The sequence below is a fragment of the Erithacus rubecula genome (genome assembly GCF_903797595.1).
Source record: "Erithacus rubecula genome assembly, chromosome: 5".
Lineage (NCBI taxonomy): Eukaryota > Metazoa > Chordata > Aves > Passeriformes > Muscicapidae > Erithacus > Erithacus rubecula.
Window position 1 is genome coordinate 51,676,220 of NC_136687.1, and position 21,936 is coordinate 51,698,155.

General features: G+C 40.6%; 1 protein-coding gene across 1 annotated transcript in view; it reads right to left on the reverse strand.

Annotated features, from left to right (window-relative positions):
• The window catches only part of CCSER1 (coiled-coil serine rich protein 1), a 375,259-nt gene extending 353,625 nt beyond the window's left edge, over window positions 1-21,634 (reverse strand). Inside the window, exon 1 of the mRNA XM_079305722.1 lies at window positions 21,388-21,634. The gene's annotated coding sequence lies outside the window, so the exon portion shown is untranslated. The remainder of the gene's footprint in view (window positions 1-21,387) is intronic.
• Between the last annotated feature and the right edge of the window lie 302 nt (window positions 21,635-21,936).

Genomic DNA, 21,936 nt, shown 5'->3' on the forward strand with positions numbered 1-21,936 from the left:
TCCAAACAAAATTCCTAAATATTAGTATGTACTACCTTAAAGGAAGCTATGCACACAAAAATGGAGAGGACTTGAAAAGAACTGGAGAGCATTATTAAGCAAAGAGGAGTACTAAACCTGAAATTTAAAAAGGAAAGTGGACTTTTATCTACAACTAATTTGTGTATACATATGTTACCTTTCCAGCTGGTCATGGTTTTTACTACAAGGTTCTTCTAAAAAATATTCATCCATCCTCAAGTGCCCATTGAAGTAAAAGCACAAACAGACCAACATTGAAGATAATCTGTGCTAATTAAGGTGTTAGACTCTAGCTGTCTTTTTCAAATGAAAAAACAAAAATCCCACTGTCATTTAAAGGTAATAATTTTGCTGTACATAATGATTGAAATCTGTAATTCCACTGGATTTTAGCACAATTTTAGGTACTTCACAACACAGTGATTTATGTCCCCAGCCCTCATTTCTTGAGGGTACAAGGAACTGCAGATATCTGCCCCATTACCAGTTGTAAAGGCCAGAATTAGGAATCAATCAAAAACCACGTTCAATTCTATGCAGAAGAAAACACTGATGACTAGAGCTTTAAATGTCAACATCCTGTCCAAACATGTTGTTAAATCTCAACTTTCAGGGCCTTTAGCAAATCATTTATGATTTGCATGAAGGGACAGGACTTCCTGGAGTAGGCCCAGTAGAGAGTGACAAAGAAAATTAAGGGATTGGAGCATCTCTCTTACAAAGGAAAGGCTGAGGGAGCTGGGCTGTTCAGCCTTGAGAAGAGACAACTGAGAGGGAACTTGATCAATCTCTGCCAGTATCTGAACAGGGGACATGAAGAGGATGGATCCAGGCTCTTCTCAGTTGTGCCAAGCAATAGGACAAGAGGCCATGGGCAGAAACTGATGCAATGGAAGTTCCCTCTGAACACAAAGGAAGAACTTTACTCTGTGTGTGTGACTGTGCACTGGAACAGGCTGCCCAGATAGGCTGAGGAGTCTCCCTTGCTGGAGATATCCAGGAACCATCTGGATGCAATCCTGTGCCACGTGCTCCAAGATGACCTGGCTTCAGCGGGGACCAGATGATCACACTGTGCTCCCTTGTAACCTGTAATCAATAATAATTATCACCAACAGTTACCTACAATGACTACAGCCTACTAGGAAAGAATGGGACCCATCTGACTAGAAAATACAAGGGAATGTTTGGCAGCAGGCTGGCCAGCTTGGTGAGGCAGGCTTTAAACTGGAGGGCTCAGGGAGGAGGGTTCCAAGTGGCAATACTCATGCTATTGCCACCAACTGGGGAATAAAGCCAGGCCTACCAGAGCAGCAACAAACAGTCATTAGCTGCCTCCCCAGGTAAGAGCCAGACTCCTAGGGGGACTGGCTAGACACAAGAGGCAAATTGTTCACAATGAGAATCATCATCCCTCGGAATAACCTCCTCACGGATGTGGATGGTTACCCAATGTAGCACACTTCCAAGAACAAGCTGGACCAGGTGTTAGGTCATCTTGCCTAGACTATGCTTTTGCCAAGGAAAGATTGGATGAGATTATTCTTGAGTTCCCTTCCAACCTGATATTCTATGTTCCTGTGATCATTTCAACTGAGTCAGTTTGAATTCTCAAGAAATAACCATTCATCATAATCATCAGCTAATCAATTTTCTGTTTCTAAAAGGTCAAAAAAAATTGCCTTAAAACCGAAAGCCAAGCAATTTTTTGTTTAAATGCCAACACCATTTCCTAAATCTGTAGCAAACATTTTTCTACAAAAACCTAATACCAGATTTTTTTTAAAAACTGACTCATTTGCATATTAAACCCCTCCCCTTAATTCATTTGAATTTCTCTCTTTCTTGACACCTTCTTCCCTTTCCTACTCAATCTTTTAACTACAAGTTTCCATGGGATCCCTGGAAATGACATCCTGCTCTCCTTGGTCAGGGTGGGGGAGGACATAAAAAAAAAAAGCACACTCAAACTAGCAAGATGCAGTCCAAGCAACTAATGTACAAGATTGGAGGGAACCCAGGGCACACACCATAACCACACCTCACCAAACACAGGGAAGCACAACTAAAGCTTTTCCTGGAATTGGCAGCTGGAGGTGAGACTGCTGCAGCAGCAGTCCTGGTTTTGATGTACAGTGAAAAAAGAGCACTGGAAAAAAGCATCTCAGTGCTTCTGAAATGCTCAGGAGGAACACAGGTTAATGTGTTTGGTAGCAAAACTGGGATTTAAACAGATTTGTGCCGACTCCTCTGCTGCCAAAATGCAACACAAAGTTCACTGCAGTACAGGGTGTGGTCTGAGACTATAGTATTGGCTGTTGCTGTTCAGTTAACTTGTCATTGCTTATTAACCCATTAAGAAACTAAACAGCAATTAATTTCTAACAAGTTCTCAGGTGTATGCACTCACTACCTCACCACAAATCCAATTCAACATGCATGAATATTGGCTTTTCCTTTTCTCTGACTTAAGCGTGGGATGTGAAATATAATGCAGCTCTTAACTCCTGTAATCTTACTCTTTCTCATAATTCAAAGCACTTCTGTTTTCCATATTAAGACAATCTTATTCATTCACTTAAAGAGAAGCTATTTGCCAGAAGTCCAATATGCTATTTCCAATTCTGTCTTCTCTGAACTTTAACTTTTTTATATATATCTCCAAAACAGGGAAATGCCAACTTCATTAGACTCCTCGAGATCACTATTTGGAAAGCACCATGCAAATGCTAATCACTGATAATTTGAGGCACACACTGTAAATATAACAGTGCTAATTATTTTCCAGGGAAAATCTTAGTGGGCCTAAAATTCTATATGAAGCAAAACTTTGTGTTGTATTCTCAGAGGAGAGGTTCATTAAGAAACATACAGAGTGGACTCCTCCAGATAAGAGGTATCAAGAAGGAAGGACTATGAAAGGTGGCTGGCGCCTTTGAAAATCATCTTTACAACAGGAAATAATGAGGTGCAGCAAGACACTGCTCTGCTGGCCTGGCTGTCCCCAACTGCTCCCACCCACATCTGCACAGTGCAGCTTTCCAACTCAGAAAGATTTTTTTTAACATCCCACAAAAACAATTAATTAATATTTGTAAAGTGCCTCTGGAAAGCCAAGCACTGTGTAAGCACTAAAAAGCTATTGCTATGGTAAGGAGATGGGAAAGGTTTAAAATACATGAAAAAACATATGCTCTTTGTTTTAATGCAGCACTATTTATTCTAGCAGAACAGGTATTTGTTCTTAAGCCACCTTTAACTAAACCACAGTTCACACAGAAAAGTAAATTTAAAAAAAATATATATAAATTTCTAAGATCACTGCTGCAGAAATCCCAATAAAAACATTTATTCAAACTGAACATACAATTTTCAGACAGTACTAAATACCTTTATTATAGAAATCATGCATGCAAAAGGAATGAAGCTTATGCAAATATGTACATTTTGCACAGCATATATGCACAAACATAGAGTGAGTTATGATTGCTCAGAAATTTATCCTGATAAAAAGAGAATGGTAGCAATATTCACTGTCAGCTATCTGAAAGCTTCTGCTGGTGCCCAGCTGAACTGGTTAATTCCAAAGAGCTATCCAGCTGTGATGTGGCAAAAGGAGCATCATTCAAGGATAGCAGTTCTATTGTCATCCCCTAAGGGCAGTATCAAGCTCCTAGTACACAACCTATACATGTACACCCAAAATATCTCTCTTCCCTTGAGGCCAAATTTCTCCATTTCCTCCTCACAGGCCCCTTTAATGCTGTCCCTCTCTAGCTGTATCACTCATTGTCCACACTTTCCCTTAAGGGCACATTTCCATTTCTCTCACAGGCACCACCAATGTCCTGAGAATTCCTCTTTTGCAATAACCTGAGCTATGGTATTGAAGAGGATCATCCAAACCAGTCCCAGTACTTATCCACCCCAGCTGACTGGGCAGAAACAAGGACATTCCCTGGGAAAAAAAGGGAAACCCCACAAAATCCCTCAGACACCAAAACAATTACAAGCAACCCTCAACCAAAAGCCAGTGCTCCCACTGCAGTCTCCTGCTATGACACGGCATAATAGCAGTTGTAGCTGATGCACAAAGGGCAGCCTTTAAACATATCCTTTACTCACAATATCCTAAACACCTTCACCACAGATGCTATATTTTGTGGTTTCATCTGTCATATTTCATAAGCACAGATCAAGTATTAGATAATACTTTAATAGCAAAATAAATGGATGGCACTTACACTTGAAGTCATTAAAACATTGAATTTCTATGTCATTAGCTATATGTCATTAGTCTTTAACTGTATTCTGAAGAACAAGAAATCACAAACATGGAAACCACATGAGAGAAATGGCCTCGATCCAAAATGAAATCATGTATAATCCTAAACTACATAACTCAGTAGTAGTTTAATGATAGCTTGTCTAATTATACCTTACGGCACTTGCTCTGCAAGTGTAGCATAAAATCAGCTCTCATATATATATATACACACACACATACACATCCACACACACAAGCATGCAATACTTACATAAAGAAAGCATTATGTCTTTGCTTATACACAAGAATATCAGAAGTCCATAGTCTACAAACAGGCTATATGTCCTCCATATACTTCACCCCATGAAATGCTTCCATGATAACCTTCTGAAATATCCAGCTGCAGCAAAGCTGAGGACAATACATGGTATTCCTCAAGTACCTACATACTCTTTCAGCTTGTGTCAACGTTTGACTATAATTCTCAACACAAAGATTTCTTTCCAAGTATGAAGAAATAAAGGAAGAAAACACATCATATGCTAAGTTCATAAAAATACAGAAAATCATGGTGGAAATAAATGAGAGAGAGCTGGTTAAATTGGGGTGTGTCTGTGGGACAGCTCAGATAAAAGACAGGTAATGCATAGTTTCACTTTCTTTTGGGTTCAAAGTTACAGGTATCATATTTAGATACCTAGATATCTTGGACTCTAGATATCACTAGAGTCCAAGAAAATATCAATATGGTCACATGTTCATAACAGTTTCAAGATGTGTACTGACTGCAGGAAGTTTCTTATAAAGCTCCAGCACTGAACCCCCTACAGAAACAGAGTCAATACACCAAGATGCAGCAAAGTATAAATATTTCCCTCTTTAATCTCCAGAGGATAATGCACTTTATTAAGCAGATGCCACTCATCTTTCACTTCAGTTAGCTGAAAGAACCAATTAGATGCACATTCTCATAATGAAAATGTGAATTCAGTGTGAAGCTTTGTCTAACAACAGGCTTGTACAGTAAAGCCTAAGCAGAGCTAAACCATGGTCTCCGAGGGCTCCTCCCAGCACAAAATGCTAATATGGGATAGGGACAGATTAATTGCATGCACCCATAGATGTAAAAGGCAAAAATCCAGTAGATAACACGGAAAGTAGTTGCAATCCTGAGTGGAGGAGAAGAAACAAGTTTCTGGTTAGAAAAAAATCCATAATCAGTCAGTTTCTGAATTGGAAAGATGTAACTCAGATGCCTGATCTTTTTCATTGAGCATTATCAGCAAAGCAAGGCTTTTAAACATACTCATACCAAACAGCTCTGCAAGCTTTTAGAAAACCAGCTCATGCCAGCAGGAGAAGGCACCATGAGCACTGGCCAGCCTCGTGGACCATCCAGAGGACATGCTGCAGGCTGCAGCAGGCACAGGAGACACTTCCATCTGGCCTGTCACCTGCAGGAGACACACAACAGCTGCTCAGTGATCGCACACACGGCACCCAACGCCTCCTCTTGAGCACAGTCTGGCACACCACAGAGGTGCCCCTTCTGCTGTGGTCTGGGGGATCACACTTGCTGCCAAGGATGGAGGAAAACATTTTTCAGGTCCTGGATCCCTCTTTACCCCAGAAACATGAGGCATCCTATCCCTTAGGTCACATCAAAGTAAGTTTCTCCAAACAGATTTTAAACCGAATTTAACTCGCTCTATTAGGTTTATAGAAAACAGTCTTCCATGAGAAAATGAGCTGTATCCATATTTATTTTTCTAAGTCCCATGGAAACCAATTAAATTAATTAACCTCTCTCCATCAATTTTTCTATTAAGTCTGTCCTCATGTGTAAGAACATGAAGATGGAAGAGGCTAGATCATTTCCCTATTCTAAGCCGTAAAAAAAAAAAAATAAATTAACGGATAGAGTAATCATCATGTACAGTGAAAATTGCTTCCATTTTTAAAGTATTTTAAACAGAAAATACCTGGGCTCTCCTAAAATAATTACTTCCTTAATCCATCCATCACAGAGTCTTAAAATAAAATTTACCACCTAAGTGTGCATGCCATTATTCTCAGATTTTAGGGATGGAGTAATCAAAATGAGCACTGCTTCCGACCTTCCATATAACAGTCTACACAAATTAGTTCCTTCATATTCAGATTCCAGGTTTTATAGAAGCACTTTTTTGTACTTCCAACTACTAAATACCATTCCTCTCACCTGCACTTGCACTTCCATATTCGTATTCATCAATTGCCTTTTTTTTTCCCCCGTTAAATCAAACAAGCAGACCTTTTTTAAGCCTTTAAAGTAAGACACTTTCTGATTTTTAATAAGCTTCCCCTCATTTCCTTTAAACCCTCCCCAAATGTTAATGTTATTTTTCAATGTAAAACACCAAACTGACTTGTTCCAGCAAGCCTCACTAACAAAATGTACAGCACAAAAAACATCTCCTTTATTTCTGCTCAGCAGTCCCCCATGCACAGCCTCACAGTAGCCTCATCCCCTGTATGACAGGGGGATTGGTGACCCACTACTCCAGTGCTTTTCTAATGTAGTTTAAGGGTGACCTAAATCTTCACTTCCTATTCATTCAATGTTTCATTTAGCTTATTAAAATGAACCCTGTACAAGTGAGTTCAGCTTATTATGCAGCCCAGATCACTCTGAAATTGAATTCCTCTTATTATGTATACACCAACAACCTTTTTGTTCATGTAGAATCTCAAAGTTTAAGAACTAATTTTTGAAAAGAAGCGATGCTAGTCATGACCATGGGGCTTTTCACACCTCTATCTATTAAAGGGTCAAACTGTGACACACACTATATAAGAAAGTAGGGGAGATAGATATAAAACACAAACACCTCTAGAGAGGATTTTTGCTTCCTGTGAGCACAGTTGAGAGGCTAAAATACCATTAGCTATGAGAAATCTAATGTTAATCTGAAGTCACATTACAGAATCTGAAATTAATTCAGCTGCCAAGAAATTACTGCCATCATTAGATAAGTATAAAACAAGATCTCTCTCCCTTGTTTAGCCACGTGGGAGAGCGGATTATCAAAGTTCAAAAAACAAAAATAAGATAGGCAGCATACCCTGAGCTCACAGCATAAGATTGTCAGCTCATGCAATTTGCATTACCTTGGGCACTGCAGATATAACCAGCTTTCACAGAGACTTCCAGATCTCAATTTCTACAATTTTAAACACTTTTGAGGTTGTGCTGTGAAGGCAGAACTTGGATCCGGGGCAGTCATTCCTACAATGCAGCCAGGCCACACACCCACCTCATGCACATGCAAAATCTTATCCTCAGGAAGAACATAAGATACCAACTCTCCCAAAATATTCCATCATTTTCACTCCAGAATTCATGCATACTTGGTAACACTAACTGGCCATCACACCATCTTCTCCTGCATTCCCTTTAGAACACACAGGCTTTTAACCATCAGCACACATTTTGGCATGAAGCTTCAAGTTTACACACCTACTGCATAAAGACCATGTAAAATTCATTTTTTTAACTGGCTACTGCTACTTTCATTTGCCACAGTCAGTGACAAATTATAAACAAAAATAATGTATTTTAGGCAGAAAAAAGTTTTGCCAAAACCATTTTTCACACTCACAAGAGAATGTATACAGTGTGGAGGCAAAAATTCTTTAAGCCAAAAGAAACTTTAAAACTTGATCATTATATTTTCTAAGAGCGCTCTTTCCTCACATCAAGTTGTGTGAATAACTCCAATTAAGTCCAGCCTTTTCTCTGAAAGCCACAACTTTATAATAATGAATTTCCATCATAAAATTAAAATCTTTGAGGTCTCCATGCATAACTGTGACATCAACAATTTCATATCTTGAACTAATACTTCATTTCATTATAGCCTAAGGGGTGGAAATAACAGCATACCTGAAACGTCTATCATGAACTGAAAAGATTAGAAAGAAAAATCCAAAGATGCAGGAATTGCTGAAATGGTGCTTTAAATAGACTTTAAATATTTAAAATACTTTGCTAAATTATTCATTGAATGTTTAAAAATACAGGGATTAGCTCTCAATTTTGGTATCTGTATATTACTTTCTTCATCTCCATCACTTCCACAGTCTGCACTTTCTAGGGAAGAGTCCTGAAACCCCATTAGCAGCCTCAATTACTTTTGGATTTAGGGACAGCTTAACCCAGCTTTTCAGTAATGATAGTGTTCTCTCAAAAGCCAGGGTGGTTGTTACTAGCTTTAATGTTTATTACACTCAGTACGTGGACAAAAAGTGATTTAGATGAATAAAGTACTTCAGCATGAGCAACACTGCTGTAAGGAGTGCACCCTCCCCAGCTCTCCCAAAGACATCAGTCTGTTCCTCCACACAATCCCAAGTAAGCATATTCCTTTCAACTACACTAACTCATGCACACCAGAAAGCAGGCTAGGAGCTGCAGGAAAGCTCTTGTCCTGCTACAAGTCTATGTGTGCTATCCCCCTCTTTCTAAGCTAGGCAGATCTCCCTAAAAGACAGCAACAGGGAATGATGATCAGGTGATGATCAGGATGAGCCTGATCCAGAGGCACCCAAAGGGTACAGTCACTTACATGGCAGGGATCTGGAGATGCACTCACCTAACAGGGGTATGCAGTGTGAAACCATTCCACAAGCACTAAAATCCCAATGGTGGAGGAGCAGCAAAGCACACTGTTCCTCTTGCTAGAACAGACCTCAAAGATTTGCTCCTTGTGATAACTCTATTGCAAGCTTTTGTGAAGGTACACAATAAAAAATTTTTTTTAAAAAGTCCCACATCAAAAACTGCTAGACAGAACAACTGAAGCATAGGATATGAGGATCTGCACTGTTCTGGTAAAACAGAAGACCCAGATGCTGCTCCATTTGAACAGATCCAAAAGGGAGACAGAAGGTAAAAACAGCCTAAGAGGCTGTCTAGCCTCTCACAATACATCCTTACAGTGAACAAGAGTAAGCACCAGGACAGATGGCAAAAACTTTTAAAGCCTACCAGTGGCCTTCTTTTCCCTTGTAATCAGATGTAGTTGCAGAGATTAGCACAACATAGTAAACAGTTTGGAGATTACATGGAAATTCATCTCTGCATGTATCTACTCCTACGCAAATAAACACAGAATATATTCAGTTTTATCTTTCCATCAAACCTGACCTCTTCAGCAAATGCCACACTGCTGGCAATCCCTCAGGGCATTAAAGGGACGAAGTGAGGCATGCAAACAGTCTATTGTCCTGTGGAGGAATACACCTGGTGCAGGTAGATGGGTTTGCAAACTGCAGATTGAAATGAAGATTGAGCTCTGGGTGGAAACCCAGACAAGAGGCCATGAACTGTCAACCCTTGGGATAACAAAGGGCATGAAGATGGATGACACCAGCCAGCTGGGTGGAGACTGAGAGGGTGGCAGGAGCTGAAGGTTCAGGAGGAAAACCAAAAATATCTCCTGAAATAATTTTATCTGTGCATATCTCAGTGACTATTGTCTTGCTCTTAATACCACGAACGTATGCAGAATATTACTTTGTTCACTTATATGGACTGCACTTGCAGCATACTTTGAGAATTGTAGGACAGGGAATAAAAAGAATCACATTTTGTTCATAATAGCTTTTGACTTGGGAATCCAAAAGACATCCACACAGCATACTCTGGTTAATTTACTTTGATATGTGAAGATTAACTCCAGGGAAATAAAAATAATACATTCAAGGATTCTTTCACCACCCCTGTAATTGTTTCTATTGTCACAGATTCATTAAATCCCTCTGGTAAACCCCTAAGTATTACAAGCTGCTGTATTCAAGATAATAAAGTAGCCCATGAAATAACTTTCCTCAATAACCATCATTCATAATAGATAAATTACAAAAGGTCTTTTTAACATACAGTAACTAGAGCTCAACTGAAGTACAACCAGCACTGACTGAAGCACAACTAACTGGAGCAAAGGCAAAACAATTACAGTGCAAAGGAAAAATCCTAGTTTAAAAAAGGACAGCACACCCTTGAGTCACTTTGCCGTACCCTGCATACCACTTTATCTCAGCTGAAATTGCCATTCCCATGAACAGGTGCATTTTTTGCACACAAGCTCAGCAAACGTTTTTTACTGGAATGCAGCAACACCTGCCTGACAGAACAAACCAAGCTCATTTTATATCCAAACATGACTTGAATAATCACTGTACTGCCCTGCCCAAACTATTTTCCAAAATAAACAAACACATGAGAAAGATTTTGATGTTGTTACTGTGCAAAACATTTACAGAATACCATTATTTTTCACAGTCATTCTCTTCAACATTTCTTCTGTATTTTCTTCACCATAATTTGTGCTCGGGTACAGTTCAGGAAAGCAATATGCTTTCCAAATCTTTGCATAAAGACTGAAGTGCTGAAACATAACATTCCCTTAAGTTGATCTTGACACAAAGACTCCCTTGCTTTATTTCTAAGCTCATTTTCAACTAGAGCAACAAACCACTTAAAACACTTCAGTAGAAATGCACTCTTTTTGAATACAATTGTTTGGATTTTGCATTCATGACTAATTGTTAAGTGTTTTGCTATTGCACAGAAAAACAGATGCCTCTGAAGTTTTCTCCTACTTCCCTATTTTGAACAAACCTTCACAAAAGGTACCAGAACCAAACCTTCACAGAGGTACCAGAGACAAGCTGAATGGCAACAGAGCATAAACTACTGTTTATCCACCTTCAGCTGAGTATAACTGGGGTCTTTGCCTCAGTTATTACACTATGGCCAGCCAGCCCAATACACTAACTAGGCACAGCTTCTGTCTGTTCTTTCAAGCACTCAGGTTAGTTCAAAGCAAAACCAATTCAACTCCCACTTATTCACAGCAGGGTTTGTTTGGGCTTTCCATTCTTTTCTGACAGCACAGAACAAAAAGAAGTCTGGCCTTCTTTGCTCCTGCCCACAGATGTGCTGAGTGTCAATGTGAACAGAACAATTAAAAAACCACAATACATGCTATCTTTCCAGTCAAAAGCTGAGTTAAATAAAAGGTTCATGGCTGCAATATGCTTGCTTGAGGACTTCAGATTAAGTAATTAAAAAAAAAAAAAAAAAGAGAGTAGCAAATCTTCAGGTGTTGTAAATGGATACAACAGAAGAGCTTAAACAAATCAATTCTCATCAAGCAGGCGTCAGTCCAACACCCTCAACAAGTGCTCCACCCCACACATTCAAAAAAGGTGATATAAAATACCCCAGGGGAAGGGAGGAAGACCATTTAAAAAAAAATAAAATAAAAGAAACAAAAAAACCAACAAAACCCCAAGCTCCAAACAAACAACAATTTAAGAAAAGCATTCAAATTTATTTTTTCCTCATATGCCATTATGAATGCCAGACCTAACAAGATGTAGTTACCTACAGATTTGCATGTTGTGGTTGGTTCATTTCAATGTCTAAGGAGCTCTGAGCAGCCGGGACACATACAGGACTCCTCTCCTAGGTGGACTCTTTGATAGGCTGCATTTCATTATGAGTTTCTCTCAGCCAGTGAATTTACATGAGTGTCTCTCTTCCAATTTCTCAAAACTTAATAAAACTTCAATTAAGACGTTCAAAATCATCTGGTGCAGCTTGTGCAGTAGAATCCTTGGACGGTAGCATAAACAAGTATTGTTTCCATAGAAAAACAGGATGTTGTTTTCTCTGTTACATGCTCTCATTTTTTGTCCAAGCATTAATTTACCAAAGGTTTGCAAGCTTCATTTTTAATGACTAGGACCGAAAACCAGTTTCAAGAGGAACAGACAAGAACCAACAACATACCAAGGAAGGGGTGCTGGAGGCACTGCAGATCAAAAGCTATTACATTTTCTGCCTACTCCATCCCTCTTTCACTGCCATCAGCAGCTACTGCTTAGCATAATAAATACAAACAGGAGCTACAAGCAATACGTGTGTTGAGCTCCACTGAAGGAAGCAGTGCTGTAACAGCACCTGAGGACATAGACCCACAAGTCTACATCTGACAACAGCTTTGAATTTCTCTTATTTATTACAAAAAAAAAAACTTCTGTATATTTCATATAGTTACTGTTTTTATTATCTAAATTGGAAAGAAATAGAGGTTTCTAAAAAAGTACTAATAAAAAACTAGGCAACAAAAGAAGTGTAAACTTTTTTTTTTAACTGAAGGGGGAGGGCATCTTCACTGTCCTTCCGAGCTTCCAAAAATCCTTCACTTGATACAGTTGTTTAATTTCTCAGTTCTCCACCTACAGCTCTCATGCCTCTCTCAAGCCCTTCTGTGTCATGTCAAGTCTTGTTTTGTTTTAACTATACAAACCCTTTATGACAAGGATTTAGTCTATATTTAGAAAATGCTGCAGAAGATAGAGTGCTTTGTAAGTGTTTTACCGTTTCTCTGGTGTTGAACATTTTGAAAGTCACATGCACTGTCCTAAGCAAACTATAAGAATCATTACTGTGATTAGGGAATCACTTCTCTTATACATATATTTTCCCCCCTTTAAGCATTTTCAAAGCATACAGAATCACAATGAAACATTTACAATGCAAAGTGTCAATAAAATTCAAATGAAAGCATGAGAAAATAGACAAATCTAAAATTTTCACACCCTTTTCCAACAGTAACTTCTTGCTCACCTTCTTCAATAAACAGTATCATCCTAAGGCCCTCTCAAACCAAGGCTACAAATCGTGTGTATCACAATATAAAGCTTTGAGAAGCACCTTGCCCACAAAAAAACCAAACAAAAAAAAAAAGAAAAAAAGAAAAAAAAACTTAAAACCAGGGTAAGTAGTAATTTTTTTTTTGCTTTTGTTATTTTCTGCCTACCCCTGCTCCCAATTATTAACTACTTGGATACCTGAGAGTGGATTTCTGTTTCAATTGTATTGTTGCTAAAGCAATAAATGAAAGAAATCCTTTTTCTGAACCATTCACTATTCTACATTAAAAACAGTGTCACTTTCAACTGAAACCACCATTGCCGACCTTCTTTGATGGAAAACATTTGTATTTTTAATATATATATACACACAAACACACATGTGTAAGCAGTATTTACCCCAGAAAATTTATCCCTACAGCATCTCATGAACATTATTCATCCTTGTAAGGAACTCACAGGATGGATTAGCTAAAAACTTCATTCAAGTCATATTAACATCCTAGTCTTCTTCATCTGCTAACACCCTGAAATTGAAGCTATTACAGGTAAAAATGGTATGTGTCCCTTGACAAATAGGATTCAGATGTATAAGTTATTAGGCTTTTAGCTAAGCCATGTAAGGTGGTTATTTGCAAGTTCTTAGCTCACACCAAATACTAAATTAAAAGAGCTAACTAGCAAAACTAACTATTAAAATACACACAAGTGTTGCAGAGCTGCAGATCTGGCAGTGTAAAACTGCCTTGTAGCTTCTGGTTCTGATTTCTGACTGTTAAAAGTTTAATCTGTAACAAAACCTATCATTAATGGACAATTGTACATTACTGCCTTATTAAGGGCCATGAGCAAGTACTAAAGACTGGTGTGAAATCTGCTGAGACACTGCCACAGACAGACACCAAAACCATAATTGACCAAGATCAGGATGTTGGGATGAGGATTTAAAGACAATAAGAGATTACCTTGCAGCTCATGGAACTAATCCCTAAATTTCTTCTAACACCCGTTTTGTGGCTGAGTAGAACAAAGACAGAGAGCTGGGAGAAGAGAACTGCTGATTTTCCCTTCATTCTCCATCACTTCTCCTCTCTGTCTCTCTTCCCCATCTCAGCAAATGTCCCAGACTTTGCCAGCTATAAAATAAAGATTAGCAGATAAAAAGAAGCCATTTGTGGTGTCAACTCTTACCACTTGACAAACTAATTTTATAATATTTCTTTTATTTCCTTCTCATCTACTCCATATGCATGTTTTTCACAACTCTCCAGCTGGTATTATTTTGAAACATTTTTCCCAAACCTTATATTCTTCCTTCTACTTTCCCATTATTCATCTATTTCTTAAAATTTTAAGTCTAAGCAATCATTTTAACTACCTGAGCCTTTTGAATCTCTGCTCCAGCTAATTCTAAATACCTTGTGTTGTCTCCTTGCATAATCATCATTAGTATAGAATAGGTACCTACAGGTACAAAGCAGTTTATTTTCAGACACTGACCTTACTCATATAATTTGTACTTAACATGCTAAATATTTTAAAATTTCTATTCTTTTGGACTTACTTATTGTAAGAAACATTCTCATAACCTAATTTTAGAAGTACTAAGAATTTAATGATGTAACAAAACAGTACAAGGTCAGTAACTCTTGAACATCAGCCCTTGAAAAAAAAAAATGCTGTACAAAGCAAACAAACACTAAAATATTATTTAAGGTTATAATCAAGACCTCATTAAAAACAGCAGCAGTGCTGCCCCTGGGCTAAAGGACCAGCATTTCTCTTTGAGCTCACATCCACTACATTGAAAAAATGGGTTCAAAACCATAAAAGGTTAGGATTTTATGTGTCCTACTCACAGTATAACCTCTGTACTAAATATCTACAAAACACTAAATATTCACATAATTCAAAATTTAAATTCACACAAAAGAAAACCATTTTATTTTGCTATTCACAGAGATGGCAGAGCCTGCTATCACTTCCTTATGCCACATCTGCTTGCACATAGGAAAACAGCAAAACCAGGAGAGAATAGGAGATGCCTCCATGGCTCTCCCAGCCCAGCATCCCTGACAGCTCGTTAGCCTCTAACAGAAGAAATCCACTGGAATGCTTTTAAAGGCTGCCCCTGGGAAACATGCAGGGGTGCCTTCACATCCTGGGTGGGCTGTTGTCCAAACAGCCAAGTAGTCATCCAACAGGTAAAGGGTCTGCAACATAAACCCTATGGAGAGGCTGAGGGTTCTATAGGCTGGGGAAATGCATCTCAAGGAGGCCTTATCACCCCCACAGGTACCTGAAATGAGGATGTGGCTGAGGCACCCCAGGGCTGTGGGTCAGCCTCTCCCCCCAGCCAAAGGGAGCCTGAAGTTGCACCAAGGGAAGTTCAGGCTGGATTTTAGGAAAAACTTCTTCCCTGGAAGAGTGGTAAAGCATTGCAACAGTCTACCCAGCAAAGTGGTGGAGTCACAGTCCCTGGAAGTCTTAAAAAAATGAGACACAGCACTTTGTGATATGGTTTAGTGGGCAAATTGGTATTTCATAAAAGGTTGGACTCGATCTGGCAGGTCATTTCCAACCTTAATGATCTTATTATTCTATTATACCACAATGTTTGTGCTTCTACATGCAAATTGAAGCTAGTCTACGTTACATGGTATCAACTTGGACATGCCATTTCCTGCAGATGCTGCGTGGCCCAACTTAAATCATACTTGGTTCAAATATCAAGAAATATTAAAAGCTTAACATGTCACTTAAAGCACAGTTGATACCTTACACTCAGAGCTGAAGGCATAATCTGCACTCAAGGTATTTGAGATGTATCAATGAATGTGAATAAATGTATAACATATTGCAGCATCCCTTTACTTGAAATAAATATGGAAAAAGCCACATGATTTTTCCTGTTGCCATTTTCTCCCACTCATCTCTGTTCAGCAAAATCAAGAGAAAAAAACATGAATATATTATTGCAGAATTTGCTTTCCAAGGCAGTTTATTAATATTTCTGAATATTTAAAAAAAATAAAATTAGCTTCCTAACATTTTCATTCTTCCAATAAATACACTACCATTGTTATTTAAAGCTTCTGTGTTAACAATGAAATAAATATTCTTCCACAGAATAAAGTAATAGGTGTGATGACAACTAATTAAAAACAAAAAGAAGGCAATCTATTCTTGGCAGGACTGTTATTCTATTTCCATTGCCTTTTTGCCATAACACATTCAGTTGGTCACCAAGAATCCAGTCAGCAAATTTTAAAGTCATAAAACCTGACAAAACAGTTACCAAGACTCCTATTCAAATCAGTAGCAATTCTGCCACTGGCCAAAATTTCTTTAAGAATAGATAGTAAAACTCTGCTCTTCTGTCTCCTCACCAGTCATTTAGTTAATAAAATGAAGACAATACACTTTAAATTAATAAATACATAAGCCAGGATAGTTCTGAAATATAGCCCCACAAATTGGCACTGCACTAAATTAAGGCTAAAAGACACTGCAGAATTTGGAATTAGTACCTAGCACTCAGGGCAAAGCAGAAACTGCTGGTGTATTTGGATATTGGCAGTGACTGTCACTGCCACCTGAGCACAGCATACCTCTCTGACCACATTTGGGATGTACTGGGTGACTGCATCTTTCAGTGTGAAATTTGGCTGGCGTGGCACAGAGTGACAGTTTAACATCAGTGGGAGGTGACATCTGAACAGACATCATTTCTTCTCAGGTAAATGACAAGGTTCAGGCTATGCCACAAGCAACACACAGGTGAGAAACTTATTGAATACTTCTGTACTCTCATCCAAACCTAAATCTCACTGTACTGTACAAAACCAGTACATCGCTTTGCACTCGTTTTCATATTAAAATGTTTAAAGAGATCACACAAAGATGACACATCAATCTAGGATCAGTAAAGGAGCCCAAACACAAGCATGAAATAAGCAAAAAAAGTCAGAGCTGGATATGCACTAGAAACAAACAATACACTATGAGAACCAATGATTTGTATTGCCAGAATTTATAAAGGAGTGTTTCTAAAAGCTTCCTACCAGTCTGTCACAACTGCTTCTTCACACTAGAAAACAGCTGTGATCCTCAGAAGCATTACTGACTGAGCTGGATCTCAAATTCCTGATAGGCTAGAGCATTATAAAAAATTAAACGGCATTTTCTTAAATAATGTAAAAGCATCATTACATTCTACGAGTGCAGAACTGCTTTCTCTCAAACTTGACAAAATGAATTTCAGGAAAAGCTCTTTTGCCTAGACTGGAAAAAAAAAAAAAAATCACCTGATAGTAATTACTCTTAATTGAGAAAATGCTGCATAACTTTACACACAATCCTATAATTGGATCTGTAAGAAGTTTCCACATCTATGCCAAGTTATCAAACAAACTACATAAAAACAGTTAATCCATTAAGATGAGACTGTGGGACTTAGGATGCATATTCAGCTCAACTGTCTTTATCACAAATCAGCTGTGTGACTTGCACACACCACTGCTTCAATGCTCTATGTATGAGGAAAAGAACTACACATCCATAACTCAACAGTCGTGGGCCTCCATAGCAATCATCAGGGCAAAGACACAGCACCATGTCTGGATACAAACCCATCATCACTCAGATCTCATAATCCCTCTCCACATTGCATTTTTAATTTTTAGGTTTTATTTTTTGTGCAGAATTGCGAAACATATACACAAGACTGCAGTGCACATTTAATAAAAATCTTGCTTCTTCCACATCTAGGACTTCACTAGCTTTACTTATTGCCTGCCTGTAGCTTCTTTTCCCTTACCATAAACCAACTATCCTCTATAGGACAGACATTTCAGGTGAAGGCAGCAGACTTCATTGAAAGCATTATTACTACTACTACTATTATTATTAATACTATTACTATTATGACCATTTCACTACCATACAATAGAAAAATGATACTACAGCCTTCAGTCATGGAGTGACTTTGTATTATTTAACCAATATACCACAGTGCAGTGCAGTGCAAACAAGTCAAGAAGCAGGTAAGTAAAAGTAACCACACATTTAACCAGCAAACAGCTATAGAGCTTTAAAACTGATGTCTGTAAAGTATACAGCTGTATCTTCTTTACTCTTACAGTTACAGGCCCTTGCTAAAGCACAGGAATATACATGAAATCTTACCAGTGCAAATGACAATACACATTTTAGATACTTGCAAGTTCTGTTACTTTACATGCCATCTCACACAGCCACTACACTCCACAGCAAAAGCCTAATACAAAAGCATATTTACTTTATCAAGGTAACCCAGTTTACTGTCATTGTAGAAAACTGACAAATAAAGGCAATATTAAGAGAAAAACCTGAAGAAAGTGCAGTCACTTTTCAGGAAACAAATTCAGCCCCTACTTGCCATTATTTATGTGTGCATTTCCTCCCTCCCACCTGGTGATGAGCCCCTCCAGTAGCAAAACTATTCTCAAGGGGAAGACATGAGGCATCTTGCAATAAAGAGTAACTGGTACATGATAGAAGATATAGTTCCTCACCACCAGAAGCTGGTAGCTATTTAATTTGTCTAAGTGTTCATAATGTTTCTTTTCCATTGATATGTTCACTGACATGTGAATATTATTTCATGGACTCCTTTACCAGTATCAATCCTCAGACAAACCACAGTGTAACATTCACTTCTTCCCTTGCCTCAAGGGAAGGTAAATGCACTGCCTTGTTCTGTTAGGAGAACTCCAAAAGTACAGTGAAAACAATCCAATTAAACACTATGAAAGTACCATGGTTCTAGAATATGTAGATAGTTTTAAAAAATCATAAGTCTATCACTGAGTTTAATTTCACAAAGTGCTTTTCTCAGTAATTTATTTCTGCCTGTATAACTCCCAACATAATAAAAAACATACAATGGCCATGAGTGTCCACTTCAGAGGGGCTAATCCAATAAGGCCAGAGTATCTTCCATGAACTTTCAGGGAGGAGTGGGAATTTTCTCCCAATCCAATGGATCAACTTCTCTACATTTCCCTTGGTTTATGAAATACTCTAGCAAAAAAAGCTCCAAAACACTTCCAAATCTAACTTCTTCAATGTCAACTTCAAAGGTTCAAGTGACAAAGTTTGAGTCAAAAAGGAGAAATCCAACCACACACAGCTAACTCAGTGCAAGACATTGTGCTCTCACACAACCACCTGAGGATACAAGATGTTTTTCCCTTTTCTGTGACTAACAGACTTAAAAAACAAACATTAACTCGTGTCAGTCAGACATGGCACATGCTCTTTGTGTTGTTCCAGGTCCTCCTCCTGGTACAGCTCCCCAAATCTGCTGCCTTACTCAGGCTTGCACTGAGCTCTCCAGAAGGCAGCCTCACTCAAAACACCAGCTACTCCAGAAAGTCCTGCCAAGGATTAGAGCCAGGGTTACAAGACTTCACCCTGTGGGCTGACCTTCCCACTGAACTAAATTCCCTCCCCAAACTATGGCAGAAAGCTGCTGTACTTAGCTTCTTTCCAAGCCAAACTGGCAAGTTTATTGAACTACAGGAGCCACTGCACTCCAGACTCAAAGAGGTAAAGGAACCTCAGCTTGCAGAAAACACCCCTTGCTTCTATGCCTCACTTTCAGCAGATCCTGGACAGCTGTGCATCATTACCTTCTCCTGAGACAGTGCTGCCTATTTTTGGGACGTTGCTCTCTGGGATGCAAGAGATGAATAATATGTCAGTTGTCATCATGATGTTTCTAAGAGGACTTTCCAAGACTAGTTGTTCCTCTGTGTTATTCCAGGTCTGAGTCAGCCCTTCCCATTTACATTTCCAAGAAAACATTCTTGAAATATTTTTTACTGTTTCTGTAATAATTCCATTTCTTACAGCAGCCTCAAAAATCCCAGCTAAAGGAAGCCACCCCAGAGATGATCACTAATGCCAAAAAACCCCAAAATGTACTATTACTACTTCCAGCCAAATACAAACGTTGTCATCCTTTATATCAACTGCATTTGTAGTACAGGCACACATACAATGAAAAGTTGTAAAGAGGAAAAGAAGCCTCCTGAATGATTAGGCACAATGCCTTTGCTATCTGAGCTTTTTCAGTTCATTAATATTTCACTTTTATATATTCCTCAGCTGCTTTTACAACATGTTCCTTTTTCTCCTTCTTAAGTATGAGCAAAGAGAATTGTTTGAAGTAACTAGTAGACCTTGCCTCACATTCCCCCCACCTTCACGCCCCCTGAGAGTTTAACACTTCAAGTGCTATATATACGAGATAGAAAAAAACATCTGGCACAGAGAGGGATAAGAGAATACTCTAAGTCTCCTTTCTAGTTACATTCAACTAGAAAGGTGTGCAATAAGAAAATAAAACATACTGCAGTTCGTCTATGCCAAGACACTCACTGCTGTCAATCCCAAAGGAGAGACAGAGACACAAAGCTGGGAGGGACGGGGGATCCCTTCTCGGTGGAAGAGCAAAATAAGCCCGTTCCTCTGCAAGACAACTTGCAGCAACATCCTTTCCTTGCCAAAAGTGAAAGACAGCCTCTTTAGCTACGAGAGGCAACATAAAAACTATCTCGAGGAAATAAAGGATTTCCATGAACCTCTTCCATAATGAGCACTAACACCACCATCTGCTCTACTTTTTAAGCTTGCCATAAGATTTTGGAAAGCACACGCAGCATCCTCCAGCTCCAGCCTCCAAATCCATGGCAAAGGTCACACATGACCGCCAGTGGCCGAGCCTACCCATTCCCATTTCTGAAACCACTTCTTGTCATTTTCACAGGTTAATTGCAGATCGCCTAACACACACACGGAGGTAAAGGGGGGCGAAACAGAAAGAATAAACGCCAAAAATGAACAAAACCACGATGTGGTTCATGCCCGTCACCTGCAGCAGCGAGGCCGGAGCGACGGCCAGCGAGGTTCAGCCGCCGGGCAGCGCTGCCCGCGCCGTGCCCCCGCAGGCCGGGCTCCCAAAGCCCCGGCAGCACCGCGGCCCCGCCGGCGCTGCCCCTGCCCCGGCCCCGGGGGACACCTGCGGGCGCCGAGCCCCGGCCGCCCCGCCACAAAGACGCCAGTGCCGCCGGCCCTCGCAAACCCGCGGCGCTGCCGGGGATCAGCGCGGAGCTGCGGCACCGGCAGCCCCGATCCTCCGCCGCCCCCACCGCCGCAGCCGCGCCGCGGGTCGGCGCAGGGCGCCCGGCGGCCGCCGCCCCGCCGGCGGGCAAGGCGAGGCCGAGGCAGCGGAGACGCCGCCGGATCACCTCGGCACCTGCCGAGCGGAGGGACGCGGCCCCGCCGCCCCGGGGCGCCCGCAGCCCCGCGGCCTGGCCCGGCGGTACCGCCCGTGGGGGACGCGTTACCTGGCCGGGCTCCTCCAGCGCCCGACGCGCTCGCCGCTCGCCGGCGGGGGCTGGAACCCTCCTGGCAGCGCGGCACCGGCGCTGCCCCCGCCCCGCTGGGTCGCTGCTTCGCTGCGTCGCCGGGAGAATAATCCGTGCGGAGCGGCGGTGCCCCGGTCTGTCTGTCAGTCCGTCCGCCCGCCCGTCATGTTGCGGGCGGTGTGTGTGTGTGTGCGCGGCGGGCGGGGAGGAGGCAGGGCAGGAGCGGAGGGAGGATGCGGGGGCGGGCCGGGGCGGCGCTTCGCGCGGGTGCCGGTGCGGGGCGCGGGTTCCGCGGCGCGGAGCGGGGCTGCATCGGGCTCTCGGTGTGTCTAAGAGATGACTAGCGTGTGCCCGCCTGTGCCTGCGCTTCCCCTGTCTGTCCGTGTCCGTCTGTCCCGGCGGAGCAGCTCCCCCGGCCTCCTCGGGCGAGAGGCGAGCAGCGGAGAGGAGAAAGTCCGAGTTCCCCCCGCTCCCGTGTGTTGACACTCACCATCTGCTCAGGGATTTGTACGTATTATTCCCTTTCCC